The sequence below is a fragment of the Lactuca serriola genome, chromosome 6 (genome assembly GCF_051521515.1).
Source record: "Lactuca serriola cultivar US96UC23 chromosome 6, Lser_US96UC23_V15, whole genome shotgun sequence".
Taxonomy (NCBI): Eukaryota; Viridiplantae; Streptophyta; class Magnoliopsida; order Asterales; family Asteraceae; genus Lactuca; species Lactuca serriola.
The window spans coordinates 55,981,906-55,998,993 of NC_136413.1; the positions used below are offsets into that span (position 1 = coordinate 55,981,906).

The 17,088-nt window shown below is 43.9% G+C and overlaps 1 pseudogene; it reads left to right on the forward strand.

Moving 5' to 3' along the window:
- The first annotated feature begins 15,666 nt into the window (after window positions 1-15,666).
- LOC145059775 (protein ANTAGONIST OF LIKE HETEROCHROMATIN PROTEIN 1-like) lies at window positions 15,667-17,003 on the forward strand (annotated as a pseudogene).
- Window positions 17,004-17,088: the final 85 nt, after the last annotated feature.

The window sequence follows — 17,088 nt, forward strand, 5'->3', positions numbered from 1 at the left end:
TGAATTCCACCATACACTGCTTACCCGTAGTACTACTGACTGAAAATTCTGTTATTCCTTGTCTGCCTTCCGGATGAACTGAGACCACCCTGGTCCCTACCAACCTATCAATGTCTGGATTACCGGCTCCCACCGATAGCTAGTCCCAACACCACCACTAGTCGCTCCCAGTGACTTCCGAAGAAACTTCGACCACCTATAACTGCTCAATCTATTCTTCCATTCAGGCACTACAAACCTGAGATCCCCGATCCTCTAACTTGACACTAAGGTCCCTACCAGGTCCCACCTGCGCTGCTAAAACTCACGGGCCTTGCCCACGGGTCCCACCTGCCTCTATCCTTCTAGTCCCACTAGTCTAATCACTCTCGTTCGGGCCTCGCCCACGGGTCTCACCCAACCATACTACTGAGCAACCCTGCTCTCAGGTCTCATCTACACTGCTAATCTCATATGGGCCTCTCCCACGGGTCTCACCCAACTATATCCTGGAGCGGCCTCTCCCAAGGTCTCACCTCTCTAGGGCTATACAGGCAAACTCCCTATCATTCTCATCCACTACCCATTCCTGATCCCTATCTGATCACTAGGAGATAAGGTCCTCGCCCCAACTCCGCTAATGAAGCTACTAAGGAATGCTACGACTTACCCGTAGTCTTACATCACCATCCATTGCTGACTGCTAGGGAATGCTACGGCTGCCCCGTAGTCTTACAACACTTCCACCACCGACTGCTAGTGAATGCTACGGCTGCCCCGTAGTCTTACATCACTTTCTACCACTGACTGCTAGTGAATGCTACGGCTGCCCCGTAGTCTTACATCACTTCCTACCACTGATTGCTAATACGAAGGCACCCATGTGCCATTAGCTCTCAAGATCCTCATTCCGACTCCCTCGAGTCCTATGGGCGATCCACAACCTAAATTCCCAACCACGTACTAACCATTACCATCACACGCACTAGCTGATGGGGAGTTTCTCAAACTCCCAACCCTGAAATCCTCAATCCATCAAATGTTGAACTACTTATTTTCCTTCTCGGAGGTCGCACACTCATTCTGGGTCTGCGTGCTCCTACCTTTGCACACTCGGAGGATTCTCCCCCACTTCGATCCTGCTTACCCCTAGTTGCTCAATACTCAAAAAGAAATCCCAATCCTTGCTACCATTCCATAATTAATCTGCTAAGGAACCCAAGCTTACCATATTTAGGGATCTAACCAATCCATCTCTAACACTATACAACTCCAATCTAGCAAGACACACCAAGTCCCTCCCAAGCATGCTACATTTACTGCATCCTATGTAACCTTCTCCAATAGGGCACATCCCCTCACTACCATTCGAATATCCAAGGTATGCAGATGGCATATAAATCGATCACAATCAACCGCTCAAAAATAAAATACTCATACCGAGAATGATGCAGCACCATAACAATATAATCATGCACAAATAAAAGAACTGAAAACAGAAATCACATACCTGCAACGTCCGGTGCTGATCGCGCCTCCAAGGTAGTCATATGAAGAGCTTTGCCTCCCACCGCAGGCGCCTCTGCACGGACCTGACGGCCGTCTATGATCCTCAAAGTTGCAGGGGCAGGTGCCATCACCTGTCCTGCTGAAAACAAACTGGGGCACTGGGCCTTCTTGTGGCCCCGTTGATTGCAGTGAAAACATAACAAGTCTGATCCTTGTGAGGTGGTAACAGTACAATCCCTGCTGAAATGACCAGTCCAACCGTACTTGAAACAGCCAGACTCACCACCGCTACCACTCCTGCATGCGCCCCTGTGCGCCCTGCCACACTTCCCGCACCGACTGCGGTCCTGATAATCCCTCGATCTCGAATCCGATCCCTTGGGCCTTTTGCCCGAACCTGCAGCTACCTGAACCTCATCCGGCTTCCTCTTCCGGATCTGCTCCAAATCAATTTCCCTCTCTCTAGCCCGAGAAATCATATCTTCCAGCGTCTTACAGCTGGATCTGCTCACGAACTCCCTGATTTCATCCCTCAACATCTCATGGTATCGGGACTTCTTCATCTCCTCATCCGCGACGTACTGCGGTACAAGAAGAGCCCTCTCCCTGAACTTGGTGGTGATCTCCGCCACAGTCTCAGTGGTCTGCGTCAAATCCTGAAACTTCCGTGCCAACTGTTGCACCTCAATAATCGGCAAAAACTCCGCCCTGAACCTGGCCAAGAAATCGCTCCAAGTCATCGCGTCCAACGCGGCATCATCCCCCAAAGCATGACCAATCTCCTCCCACCAATCCCTCGCTCTATCCTTCATAAGACAGGAAGCGAGTCTGACCTTGTCCCCCTCAGGACACCGGCTCATACGGAATGCGTTGGCAACATCAGCCAACCATCTGCTGCTGGCGATGGGGTCCCCAGCCCCATGATAATCTGGTGCCCCGCAAGCCCTGAACTCTCGAAATGTCAAGGTACACGCTCCCATCAATGCCGTCATCTCAGTACGGAAGGCTCCCAACCTCTCATCCAAAATCTCCAATATACCCTCCTTGACCATGCCAAAGATCACAGGAGTCTGATCTAGAATAATGCGCATAACCTCGGCGGATATAAACTCCCTCATTCGCTCCTCGAGCTGCTCAGCCCCTGAAGCCGAGCCTGATCCCTCTCCGGTGCCTGATCCGCCCGCTGGTCTCTCTCTCAACGTCACCATGCTGAAAACATAATACATCCACTATCAGAATACTCATCACTGCTGTGAGACTAAACACACTCCCTACCAGGTTCCCGGTCTTGTCTCGGCCTTTCCCGAATCGAGTACGGATCCTCTGCTTTCAGTAGTATGGGCCCATACTACCTTCCACATCTATTCGTACTTTCCTCAGGAATTGCTTTGACTCCACCAGGTCCCTTACCCACTACTACTGCTCCCAGCACTATCTCATCCTAGGCTTGCCCTAGGGAAACCTCTGACTCAACTCAAACCAGTCCTCAGCTGCGGAAGGTCTCCTTGTGATGCCAATTAGCCATCACCTGGATACCATCACATGTGACGAGGCTCAGATAATCCTTCGAGTAAAAGACTCGTCCCTACAATGGTTGGGCTCAAACGAGAGTTGCGAAATAGGGCCAAATCCAGCACTCTGAGATTATTCAACCCTGATCACATGTGACGTGACGTATCCACCTAATGGCTAACTCCCACCACTCGGAATCCCATATTTCACAAAGAAAGCAGCATTTAGACAAGGGGAAAATCTAACCACAACATACTCAAGCAATCATATCCAAATAGCAAGAATATGAACTAGCATGCAACACAAACTCATAGACCCACACAAACTCTTAAACTCAGGCATAACCTAAACATGCTATCCTACTACTGTCTAATCAGCACTATCACGCAGCTCAAAACACATATAATAGGCACATAAGGCATCATCCCTAGATCCTTAGTCCTAATCTAGCATGCTGTTCTATCAACTGATAATCATAACATAAACTTGTATGGGTATTTTGGGGTACTTACTTGAGCTCGGTTGATTGCATGCACCACACCCTTTTTTTCTTTTCAAATTTCTTTTCTTTCTGAATTATTTTTGCTTTTCTAAAACTGTTTTCTTTCCCAAAACTCTCTTTTTACAAAACTGTCTTTTCATTTTGAAATCTTCTATACCAATTCCTCAGTTTGAGTTCAGACACACCCGAGAGCATGTCCGAATCCCTCAAACCAATGCTCTGATACCAACTTGTAACATACCAAAATTCAAGACTAAAAATTTTCTTTTAATAAAACATTACTTAAAGCAAAATCATTAATCCAAATATAACCAGAGTATTAATTTCCAAAACACATGTTCATTATCAGAGTAAAACATCCCAAGCTGTCTAATTTATGGTGTGTGCCATGCGATCACCCCGAGCTCTTCCCTCCGCTACCGGAAGTACCTGAAACCAAAATTGAAAACTGTAAGCACGAAGCTTAGTGAGTTCCTCATCCTACCACATACCAAGCATAACCACATACTGCACATACTGGGCCACGCCCGCTATTCTGGGCCTCGCCCCTACCTCGGGCCTCGCCCGCTACAACAGCCCCGCCGCTCCAAGCCCCACCTGGTGTAACGTCCCAAAATTCGAGACTAAAAATTTCTTTTAATAAAATATTACTTAAAATAAAATCATCATTTCAAAACATAAACAGAGTATTAGTTTTCAAAACACATGTTCATTATCAGAGTAAAGCATTCCCAGGATGACTAATCTATGGTGTGTGCCATGCGATCATCCCGAGCTCCATCGTCCACTACCGGAAGTACCTGAAACCAAAACTGAAAACCGTAAGCACGAAGCTTAGTGAGTTCCCCAGATACCACATACCATACAAACCATTCATAGCCAAGTACCATACGTAACTGACTTATCCATAATCAAGTAAGGTGTTATGTGCCAAACATAGTCTTGCCATTATGACATGGGCCGCGCGTGGTCTTCCTGGTCAAGCCTGGGCCGCTCCCTGGGTCTTACAGACATGTGCCAAGGGCTACCCCCTGGTATTACAGACATGTGCCAAGGGCCACCCCCTGGTCTTTTATTCAAGTATCACAAAGACAACCATACATACTACTCTACTTGGCTAAACAACATACATTATGCCAGAAGCCGCCTCCTGGCCTTTCATATATAATAGCATACAATGCGCCAGGATCCACCTCCTGGTCTTTCATACATACTGCCTAGGGCTAACCCCCGGGTCTTCCTATCATCCATAATATCATACAGTGTGCCAGGAGCCACCCCCTGGTCTTTCATGCATATTGCCTAGGGCTAACCCCCGGGTCTTCCTACCATACATAACAACATACTATGCGCCAGGAGCCACCCCTAGTCTTTCTTGCATATTCTAAATGGGCCGACATTGGTGCCTTAGACCCATACAAACAGTGAGGAGACTCACCTCGCACTGCTGAACTCTGTTGATAACCTCTGGCTGCTGACCGACAACTCTCTGAACTCCTGCTCCACTCGCTCCCCGAGCTACCAATGTCAAAGCAACACTGAGTCTAACCGACCCCCGAAAGACAACCAAGTCAACTCTGGTCAAAGTCAAATTCCTGGTCAAAGTCAACCTTCCAGGTCAACCCTACTCGCCGAGTCACCCTATTGACTCGCCGAGTTCATAAGAAGTCCAGAGTCCTTCCACTCGCCGAGTCAGTCCATGACTCGCCGAGTCTACCGATTTCCGAGTCCTGACCTGTCCAACTCACCAAGTCTCTAATCGACTCACTGATTCGAGTCTAAACTCGAAGGGTTTGGGGTTTCGCGACCTGACTCGCCGAGTCCAGGAACATACTCGCCGAGTCCAAGACAATCTTCATCCAACTGGCCGAGTTCATGCCCAACTTCATCCGACTCGACGAGCTGTTCATCCCACTCGTCGAGTTCCTCCTCATCTTCAAGCTACTCGCCGAGTCCACTCAAAGGACTCGTCGAGTCCATCCGGTCCTTCACACATGCATAGGACTTTTGAGTCATGCAGGGACTCAAATCCGTAGATCTACCCTTCCTAAGCCTATTCCTCACGTAAAGTTGCAAACTTTACGTGTAGAGAAGGAGATCTAAGCAAAATACACCATAAACTAGGGTTTAAGGCAAGAAGGCTCCATAATCAGCTCAAGGGAAGATACTTTATGGGACACTAGACCAAAACAAGCATGGATCTGAGGTAGCAACCTCAGATCTGGACTTCTAGCTCGAAATGGTTACTATCATGCTGAGAATGCCTAACACACACATAGATCTAGGTGCAAGGGAGTCCAAGGACTAGCTTATTACCTCCAAAAGCTCAGAAATGTCTTCCCAATCCCGGATCTACAGCCCCCTTTTTGCACTCTCAAGATTCTTCTTCTTTCTCCAAGCTTAATGCACTCTTCAAGGCAATAATTGGCTCAATCAATGGATATGACGGCTAGGGTTTGGTTTCCAGGGCTAAAGAGGCAGTAAGGAACCCTAGGAAGAAGATTAAGACGTTTATATAGGCTCCAAGTCCTGAATTTAGGGTTTTCCATGCACAGACAAGACTCGCCGAGTCACCTTGGCCGGCTCGCCGAGTCGGTCACTTACTTCTCGGCCCGGATCCCGCTCGGACTCGCCGAGTCGCCCCTAAAATTAGGGTTTTCTTTCCTTTCTTGGCCTTCAAAACTTTGGGTGTTACAACTCTCCCCCACTTAAACTAAACTTCGTCCTCGAAGTTTGCTATGGCCCACCGCCTGCGATCTGCCTCCAATAACTCACCAATTAATCCAACACCAGCTGCCTACCTTCGCTGGCCTCGCGCTCGGTCATTCCGACTAACACAAATCCTTGCGGATAATCATTTCGGGTCAACTCTAACCCTGATCATTCTGGAAACACATCTTACTCAGCTGACAACCTTCTGGTACTCTCCGAGTACCGCAACTGAACCCATAAGGATTCACCCCTTCTTTCCTCACACGATTCCCTTGCCTTCCCAAGGCGATGCCCAAAAACAACTATCTCCCCTGCCACTGTGAAGATCCTATCTTCACCAAATCCATTACTCCCGCTACTTCCAGTACGGGTCATTATCGCCAGTATCCACTGGGCATTCTTTCTACTATAATTGGTGTCGAGCACCCCACGACCAACTATCTGAATTTCACCATAGGCCGCTTGCCAGCACTGGTACTGGCTGGAATTTCTGCTATTCCTTATCTGCCTTCCGGATGAACTGAGACCACCCTGGTCCCTACCAATCTACCAATATCTGGATGACCAGCCTCCACCGGTCGCTATCCCAACTCAACTCCTAGTCGCTCCCAGCGACTTTCGAAGAAACTTCACCGATAACCGCTCAATCCACTCTGCTACTAAATCATACACCTGATACATTCGCTCTAACGAATAGGGACCGATGAATGCTACGGGCCACCCCGTAGTCTTTCAACACTTCTACGCTGCCAGCCAACCAAGGTTACGGGCCGCCCCGCAGTCTTGCTAAACCAGTGCTACGGGCCACACCGTAGCCTAACCCTACTCTCATACGATTGCTGCGGGCCGCACCACAGTCTTGCTAATCTAATGCTACGGGCCACACCGCAGTCTTACTAAACCAGTGCTACGGGCCACACCGTAGCCTAACCATACTCTCATACGATTGTTGCGGGCCGCACCGCAGTCTTGCTAATCTAATGCTACGGGCCACACCGCAGTCTTACTAATCTAATGCTACGGGCCACACCGCAGTCTTACTAAACCAGTGCTACGGGCCACACCGTAGCCTAACCATACTCTCATACGATTGATGCAGGCCGCACCGCAGTCTTGCTAATCTAATGCTACGGGCCACACCGCAGTCTTACTAATCTAATGCTACGGGCCACACCACAGTCTTACTAATCATCCTCACATACGATTGCTACGGACCACACCGCAGTCTTAATATACTTCTCTTACTATTTAGCCACTGGTGAATGCTACGGCCATCTGGTAGTCTGACAACACCTTACCACACCGACTAGCTGCTAGTGGATGCTACGACTAACCCATAGTCGATCATACAGCACAATCGAGTACCCCCAAGTGGTACTCATGTCCCAAATGGATCTCCCAACCGATTCCTATGTAATCCGCGACCAGAAAATTCGAGGATGAGGTCTCACAATTGACAAGTTTTCCCAACTTCCAATTTACACTATCCTCCAATCATACAATCACCTGAGCCGTCTTTCTTCCTAACAGGAGAGCGAAACTTATCCCAGTTTCAAAACCCCTTCTACTCCCATAACCTGATTGTTTCTCCCCCACTTAGCCTCAGCTAAGTCTTTACTGCCAGCGAAAACCCGAAGATTTCCATTCCTTCCTTCCTTACACGATAGGCATGATAACCACCATCGCCCTATCCCTGCTAGCGATCCATCTCTAGCCCACTCCAACTACCGTATGATTACCAAATACTAGATGAACACCGCCCGTATCCCTGATGCTAAAAAAATACTCTAAGCTCTGTCTACTGTCCTTACAGTCCGAATAATTGGGCATAGACTCCTTGGTGATAAGCCACTTTCCTTGATGCTTTCGAAAGCCATCACGAACGCCCAGATTAGAACCATCAAACCCTGATGATGGTGGCTGACCACTCCCTGAACCATTTTCAACCGTAACTGAGATGATACTGGACACCTCGAACCCGAAGTGAGAGATGACCTACGCTAGCTACTAATAGCTCCTAGTATGCAATTGGCATATGACAATTCCAAAATACAATCCAAATACAAGCAGAGAGACAAATCATACATAAAATCGCCTGAGTCCAAGGTAAAAACTTCCCTAATTCACATAGGAATGAAAATAGCCATAGATACGTACCTGCAACATTCCTTTCTATAATCCAGATCTTCCGCATCTATCACTGCATGACACTACCCTCTCGCCCATCCGTAATCCTCATAGTCGTTGGGGCAGGCGCACTCCCTGCTCCTCCCCTCATCGTCGGCAGTCGGTCCTCTTGTGGCCCACCTGATTGCAGTGAAAACATAATGGGCTTGCCCCCCGTGGGCAGTCCCTGCTGACGTGACCATCACTGCCACACTTGTAGCAGCCGGAACCCCTGGAACGACACACTCCCTCGTGCAGTTTCCCGCACGTGCTGCACTGACTTTGGCCCTGCCGACCCACTAATCGCTGATCTGAAGTCTTGGGTCTCTTCCCGGGACCCTCCAAAGTGAATGTCTGATCTGACTTCCTCTTCGCAATGTGCTCCAAATCGATCTCCCTTTCCCTAGCTCTGGCAATCATAGAGTCCAGGGTCGGGCATGCCGAGAAGCTGACATGCTCCCGAATCTCCGCTCTCAACATGTCATGATAGCGGGTCCTCTGCATCTCATCATCCCCTGCATACTGAGGAACTAATAGGGCCCTCTCCCGAAACTTGGCGGTAATCTCCGCCACCGACTCTGTCGTCTGTCTCATGTCTAGGAATTCTATGGCCAGCTGCTGAAGCTCCACTGCCGGCTAGGGTTTGGTATCAATCAATGGATATGACGGCTAGGGTTTGGTATCCAGGGCTAAAGAGGCAGTAAGGAACCCTAGGAAGAAGATTAAGACGTTTATATAGGCTCCAAGTCCCGAATTTAGGGTTTTCCACGCATAGACCAAACTCGCCGAGTCGGTCACTTACTCCTCGGCCCGGATCCCACTCGGACTCGCCGAGTTCCTCCTTGGACTCGCCGAGTTGCCCCTAAAATTAGGGTTTTCTTTCCTTTCTTGGCCTTCAAAACTTTGGGTGCTACACCTGGCTTCGAGCCCCGCTTGGATATAGATCTGTTTCACTTAGGCCTCGCCTGTCACAGGACCTCACCCACTAACATATAATAGCACATAAACATATCACATCACATAAGCTAAACACATACTAACGGATCTTTTCCTAAGGCCTCGCCTATCTCTGGGCCCCGCCCTTGTCCTGCTACTGATGAGTCATGGAACCTCGTCCATACTCCTGCTGATGGTGAGGTACGGGCCCAGCCCACCCTCACTCCTTCCCTAACTTGGGCCTCGCCCCTAATCTGTTGCTACTGAGATGTGGAACACCATCCACACTATGCTATTGGTGAGATACGGGACCTCGCCCACACTCACCTCCCTACCAGGCACATACAAGTATCACACAGACAACAAGTATAAACTATCACATAAACCATTCCTTGGGCACCCGCCCTCTATCATTGGACCTCGTCCCGAATATCATACTAGCATACTGTGCCTAGGGCTAACCCCCGGGTCTTCTACTCATAACTACATGGGCCGGAATTGTGGCCGTAGACCCATTCATACAAAGGGAAACTCACCTGCACTGGCTGAACTGGCTGATGAACCCACTAGCTGCTGCCCAACAACTCTCTTAACTCCTGCTCCACTCGCTCCCCGAGCTACCAATATCAATGCAACATTGAGTCTAACTGACCCCCGAAAGACAACCAAGTCAACTATGGTCAAAGTCAAAGTCCTGGTCAAAGTCAACCTTCCAGGTCAACCCTACTCGCCGAGTCACCCTATTGACTCGCCGAGTTCATATGTTTAGAGTCCTTCTATTCGCGACTCGACTCGCCGAGTCAGTCCACGACTCGCCGAGTCTACCAATTTCCGAGTCCTGACCTGTCCAACTCACCGAGTCTCCATTCGACTCACTGATTCGAGTCTCAACTCGAAGGGTTTGGGGTTTCATGACCTGACTCGCCGAGTCCAAGAACAGGTTCGCCGAATCCAAGACAACCTTCAACAGACTCGCCGAGTTGTTCATCCAACTCGCCGAGTTCCTGCCCAACTTCATCTAACTCGACGAGCTGTTCATCCCACTCGTCGAGTTCCTCCAAATCTTCATGCTACTCGCCGAGTCCACTCAAAGGACTCGCCGAGTCCATTCAGATCTCCATACATGCAGAGGACTTTTGAGTCATGCATGAACTCCAAACTGTAGATCTACCCTTCCCAAGTCTATTCCTCACGTAAAGTTGCAAACTTTACGTGTAAGGAAGGAGATCTAGGCAAAATACACCATAAACTAGGGTTTAAGGCAAAGAGGCTCCATAATCAACTCAAGGGCAAATACTTTATGCTTCTCAAGACCATAATATGCTTAGATCTGAAGTAGCAACTTCAGATCTGGCTTCTAACTCAAAAGGGGTAGCTAATCATGGGTAAAAGCCCCCAAAACTCACAACCATAATAAATCTAAAGGAGGGAAACGACTTAATACCTTCAATAACTCAGAAAGTTTCCACAATCTTCAGATCTAAGGCCAATCCTTGAAGCTTCAATGATTCCCCTCTTTCTTCTTCCTTCAAATCACTTAAAAATGGATTGGAAGCTTGAATGGGAAACAATGGGGCTTAGGGTTCGATGTTCTGTGTGAAAGAGGCAGTAAAGGAACCCTAGGGGAGAGAATGAGACGTTTAAATAGGCTCCAAGTCCCGAATTTAGGGTTTTCCTCGCACAGACCAGACTCGCCGAGTCCCCTTGTCCGACTCGACGAGTCGGTCACTTACTCCTCGACCTGAATCCCGCTCGGACTCGCTGAGTTCCTCCTTGGACCCGCCGAGTCTCCCCTTAAAGTTAGAGTTTTCTTTCCTTTCTTGGCCTTCAAAACTTTGGGTGTTACAAAGGAAATCCTAGTCCATAGTGAACTTGAACCGAGATTTTTAGGGTTCTCAACTCCCAATTGACTTTCTGAAATGTTTTGTATAGAGTTTTGAACTTTACTGGGTGAACCTTGATTGAATTTGTGTTATCATAGATAGCGTTTACATGAGCATAGAGTTTCCTAGCTAAATTGTCAGTTGTGACAAAACAAGTCTCGATAACATTCCTAACCAAAAAACAAGTGTTTTCTATCACTATAATTAATGGTTTCGCTAATTAAAATACAATTATTGTGTTAATTATCGTTAGGATACCGTTAATTCCGCGTACTCCAACTCGAGGGTCATCTTTTCGGTTTTGTTGTCAAGCACGTGCACATAATCAACTGTGGATTCATACCCCTACGCTTTTACTATTTTTAACGTTTTTAAGGGGGGATATAGGCCAAACGCATGGAAAATTTTGTGTTCTTATACAAAGGATTTCAGTAGAATTAAAAACTTATGCAATTGATACAACCAATAGATCACTACATTTTTATAAAATATTTAGATATTTTATCCCTTTTGTAACATGTTGAGCATAAGGGAAGTTTTCAACTTACAACCATAATTGTAAAGTTTTCAGAACAATACGTGAATCGAATACATAACATACATGCAAACTATAATAGGTATAGTTTGGGATTTAACACGCAGTTTTATCAATTCTAGAGCTTATACATTAACAAATATATAAACTATGATATATGTAGTTTATGGCATACGATACTATTTGCTGAACACAAGAGTACAACACTAAATAATTATTTAAGTATAATTATTTTTACTCTACAAGTATACATATCGTTTCAAGTACAAGAGAACACTACAACACTACACGTAAACTAGTTAATACAGGGTTGTGAGGCACTACTTCAATTGTAACCTTAGGGGTGCGGACTAAATCCTACCACAGTCTAACCAGAGTCTCCTGGATGGAGAGCGTGAGATTTGTGAATAGATCTATCCGGGACTGATAATCCTACACCTAAATTGCTAGCTACAGTTAGGCAGGCATGCCTGGAGTGTCAAATATCATACCATTCCGACGCCTGAAGAATGTCACAGAGGTCATATCAAGCATGGTTATACCAAACTCACAACAATATAAACTAACCATTGGTTTACGGGATTTCATTATTCATTAGTTTTATTTTAAGTAAAAAAAACTACTATACATACTGGTGGTAACCAGGGTTTTCATATAGAACATACTATACATACTGGTGGTAGCCAGGATTTTCATACAAGGGTTTTTCATACAAAACAACGCTATACAATACAGCTGGTGGTAACCAGGCGTACAAACTAACATTTTCATATACTACTACAGAATACGACAACAAACATACATTTTAGAAAATATTGGATTTTCTTGAGAAACACACAAACATTTTTACAAATTCAATGGCAGGTTTTCATTACAAAAACATTCTTATGAACTCACAAACTTAAATGTTGATACACTTTCAAAATCGCTTGTATTCTCAGGGAATCAGTAGATAGGTACTCCCACGAGCTTTTGAGAAGACGGAGCATACAGAGTCACGTCTTTTACTCTTTTGTTATACTTTTGCTGTATACAAACTATGTATCAAACATATGTAATTACCTTATATATTCAATGTAATGGTTGTGTTTACTTTGATTACTATGATGCAATTGTTGTGATACTGTACATGACGTCCTCCACCCCCGAACTTTTGTTGTATACAAACTATGTATCTAACCATCTTTACCCATTGTAACTTATATGTATAAAATACGTATAAAGTTTAAATAAAAACATGTTTAAAATCATTTATCCAGCATAGATATCAAGAACACATAGATACCAACTGTGACATCCCCATTTTCATGGCCAGAAAAGACTGATTTGTTTATGCTTTACGTTTCTGCCGTTTCGGTTTGGGGGTGTGACAAAGGCCCTAGGCCATCACCCAACTTCTCCCCTCTATTGGGATGTGCCTATATATCATGACGTATTTTTGGAAAATCAGATGGTCATTTTGTTATGGTCGTTGAAGCGTAGGTTGCTTTGTTAATTCTTCCTAGGTGTACTCTTAAAGTGTTCATACCCAATAATAGGCGAGAAAGTAGGTCTAGCAATATGAAGTCTTTGCAACATCATAATATCCTTAGCACATTAGCTACTTGGAGGGGACTGAAGACGGTATCGCCAAGCTAGTTAAAAACTTAGTTAACAATCCAAGATTGGAGCAACAAGGCATAAATAAAGAGTAAATTCAGGAGGAAAGAACACTGGGCAACACCAATGTTAGACAATGTCTGTTGGATTAGTGTCTAAGTCCATAACTATTTTGGTATGTACTTGACCCGATTGTGCATGGTCCTTTTGGGTTGCTTTCACCAAAGCAACGTGATAGGATGAATTATGGAGAGAGGGGATTAATTATGATTTATTAATATATTATGAGAATAATATATTAAAGGAGAAATCAAATTGTTTAATTAATATTAGTCAATAATTAATAAAAAATAATTTTGTGGCTAAAAGACATTAATTAAATAAAAGGGACTAGAACTGTCAATTGTGTGATAGTTGAATATTAGGCTAATGGACTCCATAGAGGATGGAGTGGACGAATTCTAAGGGGAAAACCATTAGAAATCGTCCAAGGCGTCTAAGGAGGGAGTCCACGGGTTGCTTAGGGCCTAAGTAGTCAAATTAGAGTTTCCTTGTTAGATAACCCTAATAGCCTCACTATTTAAGGATCCCTAGGGCACCAAAAACGTGGCCAACTGATTCCTTAGGGTTTCTACACATTTTTGGGTGCCTCCTCTCTTATCATTTTTCATCCTCTTGCTCATGGTGTTTGTGAGCCATTAGAGGAGTGACACTTGTGATTCTAAGGGCACATTTGGTAAGGGGTAATTAAGGAAGGAAAGGAATAAAGCATTCAAATGAAATGGCAAGACGTGTGTTTGGTTGGAGTAAGGAAAGGATATATTCATTCAAAAGGGAATCTCATTCCCCCTGAACACGGTGTTTTCATTCAAGGGGGTACCCCTGATTTTTTTTTTCATTCCATTCAAGCGCCAATACACATCTTCCCATTTTTCCCCTGGTATCTATCATGAACACAGAAAAATCAGCTAGATATCAATTGATTTCCCTTCAAATCGGAAACAAATTAGCAACCACAATCTCCAAAATCGCATAAAATTAGCCACGTATGGCAGTAGATCGTCTCTATATAGGGCTTCATTCGACCATTCTTAGTACTAGTAATCCCCTTTTTAAGATTTCGTTCAAGTTGATCTGAAGTTATACTCATCAAGAATCGTCATTTGTGAAGGTTAGCATCTCTCTGCCTTTATTTTTGTTTATCTAATTTTTGAATGTGTTCTATTCATTGCGTGTTCTTCTTTCTAAGTGCCAATGATATCATATAATCAAAGCTGTAAATTATTGTTTGTATGCTGTATAAATCTGATAAGAAAACTTGAATTTTGTAAAATAGGGGTGAACATATGTTGTTTATATGCCTGCAGATTTAAATTTAACGGGATATAGGATTAGCAAGAATCTTTCTAAACGCTAGAATGTTGTTTCATCCCTTTATTCAAGAACGTCAGTGGAGACTATCTTCGTAAGCACATATCAATGGAAGATACCCAACAAAATACAAAATTGAATAATTTGAAACATAAATCCATGAAAGAATAACTAATTGCATGTGAATAATACTAGTATTGAGCGAACAAAATTTATACCCATTAAAATTGGTAGTTCCGTTGGTTTAGGAGCCTAGTCAAACATCCCATCTTGGTGGGGAAGGGCCTACTCATCAGGTTAGCTTTGTTGCAATATCAAATTCAGGGAAGCCGGTTTCATTGCCGACTACCGGAAATTGATAGAATTGATCGGTGGAAATGGCAAGGTGGTCATTACCGGCAAACAAAGTTATGATATCTGGATTATGTTTTGTTTTCGTTAATAAATATTTTGATTTTGTAAGTAATTGCAAAAAATTTAACATACCAATTATGTTCTATGTGAATGGAGACTTTCAACTTTGTTGAAAAGTAGTCGTAAATGTTTAGTTGAAGGAGTGTGTGGTAATTGACCAAGAAAAGCTAAGCAAACCAAACCTAACAGGACGTTTAATATTGTGCTTGTTAAGCATAAATCATTGTAGGCCCTTCCCCCACCTAAGTGCACATATATTGCTCCTAAACATTCCATCTATTTGCTTTGTTATAAAAGGCCCATTGATTAAATACTATTCCTTTTAATATACAGTAGATTTAGGAAGTACCCCATCTACTTTCACTGCAACTAATATACATCACAATGGTTAGTTTTAAATCAAAAATCAAAATACAAATGTAATGGTCTATTGGTCCAATTATTAGTAAATTAGAAAATTTAGAACGTCCAATGTGCATAAACCATTAATAAATTTTATATGCTTTCAATATTTCATTATTTTACAAAAATTTAATACTATTGCAGTTATGGCTCACCTTAAGATGAATAGACAAAAAAGAACAAAGAAACTTGCTGCATTTAGTACATTGTGGATTGAGATAATCAGTTTGGTAAATTGGTATTTTCAACTAGTGAGTATTATTATTGCCGTATATATATTTATGTGTCCAACTAGACCTCGCTACAAGATGTTATACCCAGAGAGAAAACAGTATATGCAACGATTGGTGTACGAAAGTGATGAGACTTGTACACAACAATTAAGAATGAATAGGGTAACATTTGTTAAGCTTTTTCGTATGCTTGAGATTGATGGCAAGTTAAAGGCCTCTAGGTATCTCCAAATTGACGAACAAGTGGCGATATTTTTGTATGTTTTGGCTCACCATGTGAAAAAAATCGTGTGGCGAAGTTTCAGCTTCGTAGATCAGGAGAGACAATTAGTAAACATTTCAATAATGTACTCAATGCTGTTATTCGGTTGGAAAAAGAATTGTTTAAGAAGCCCGAGCCTATATCAGAAACTTCAATTGATGAAAGATGGAAATGGTTCAAGGTATGTGATTTGCTAGACTCGAGTGTATATAGATTATTCTAGGTTAGTATTCTAATTCTCATACATATTTAATTTTGGCTATAGGGATGTTTAGGAGCAATAGATGGGACACACATAAGTGTACATGTACCAGAGGCAGACAAACCTAGATACAGAAATCGAAAAGGAGAGATTACAATGAATGTACTTGCTGCTTGCACTCCTGATATGCAATTCATTTATGTATTACCAGGCTGGGAAGGATCTGTTGCAGATGGTAGAATACTACGTAGTGCAATGCTTCGAGAAAATGGGTTACAAGTTAGTAAAGGCAACTATTATCTTGTTGATGCCGGGTACACGAATGGAGAAGGATTCCTCGCACCATTCAGAGGTCAAAGATATCATTTGAATACTTGGTTGAATGGTCATTGTCCAGAAAAGGCAGAGGAATATTTTAACATGAAGCACTCGGCTGCAAGGAATGTCATAGAACGTTGCTTTTGGGTATTAAAAAAAAGATGGGCTATACTCAGAAGTCCATCATTTTATCCCATTCGGACACAAAATAAAATTATCCTTGCTTGTTGCCTTCTACATAACTTTATACGAAAGGAATTGCCATATGATCCACTTGACGATGATGACATTATTGACACAAACAATGATGAGGAGGATACAAATCTTAGATCACAATTCGAGCACATAACAACAATTGGAACATCGAATGAATGGACAACTTTTAGAGAAAACTTGGTTAACTCAATGTTTAATTCTTGGAGATCTAGGCATAATTGGTTTCTTATTGTTGCATTAAGTACATTGTGATACATTTTTATGGAATTTTAGTAATATTATGTTTTCAGTTATGTTGTGTTTGTTAGTGACTTGTTATATATTTAGTTAATGTTTC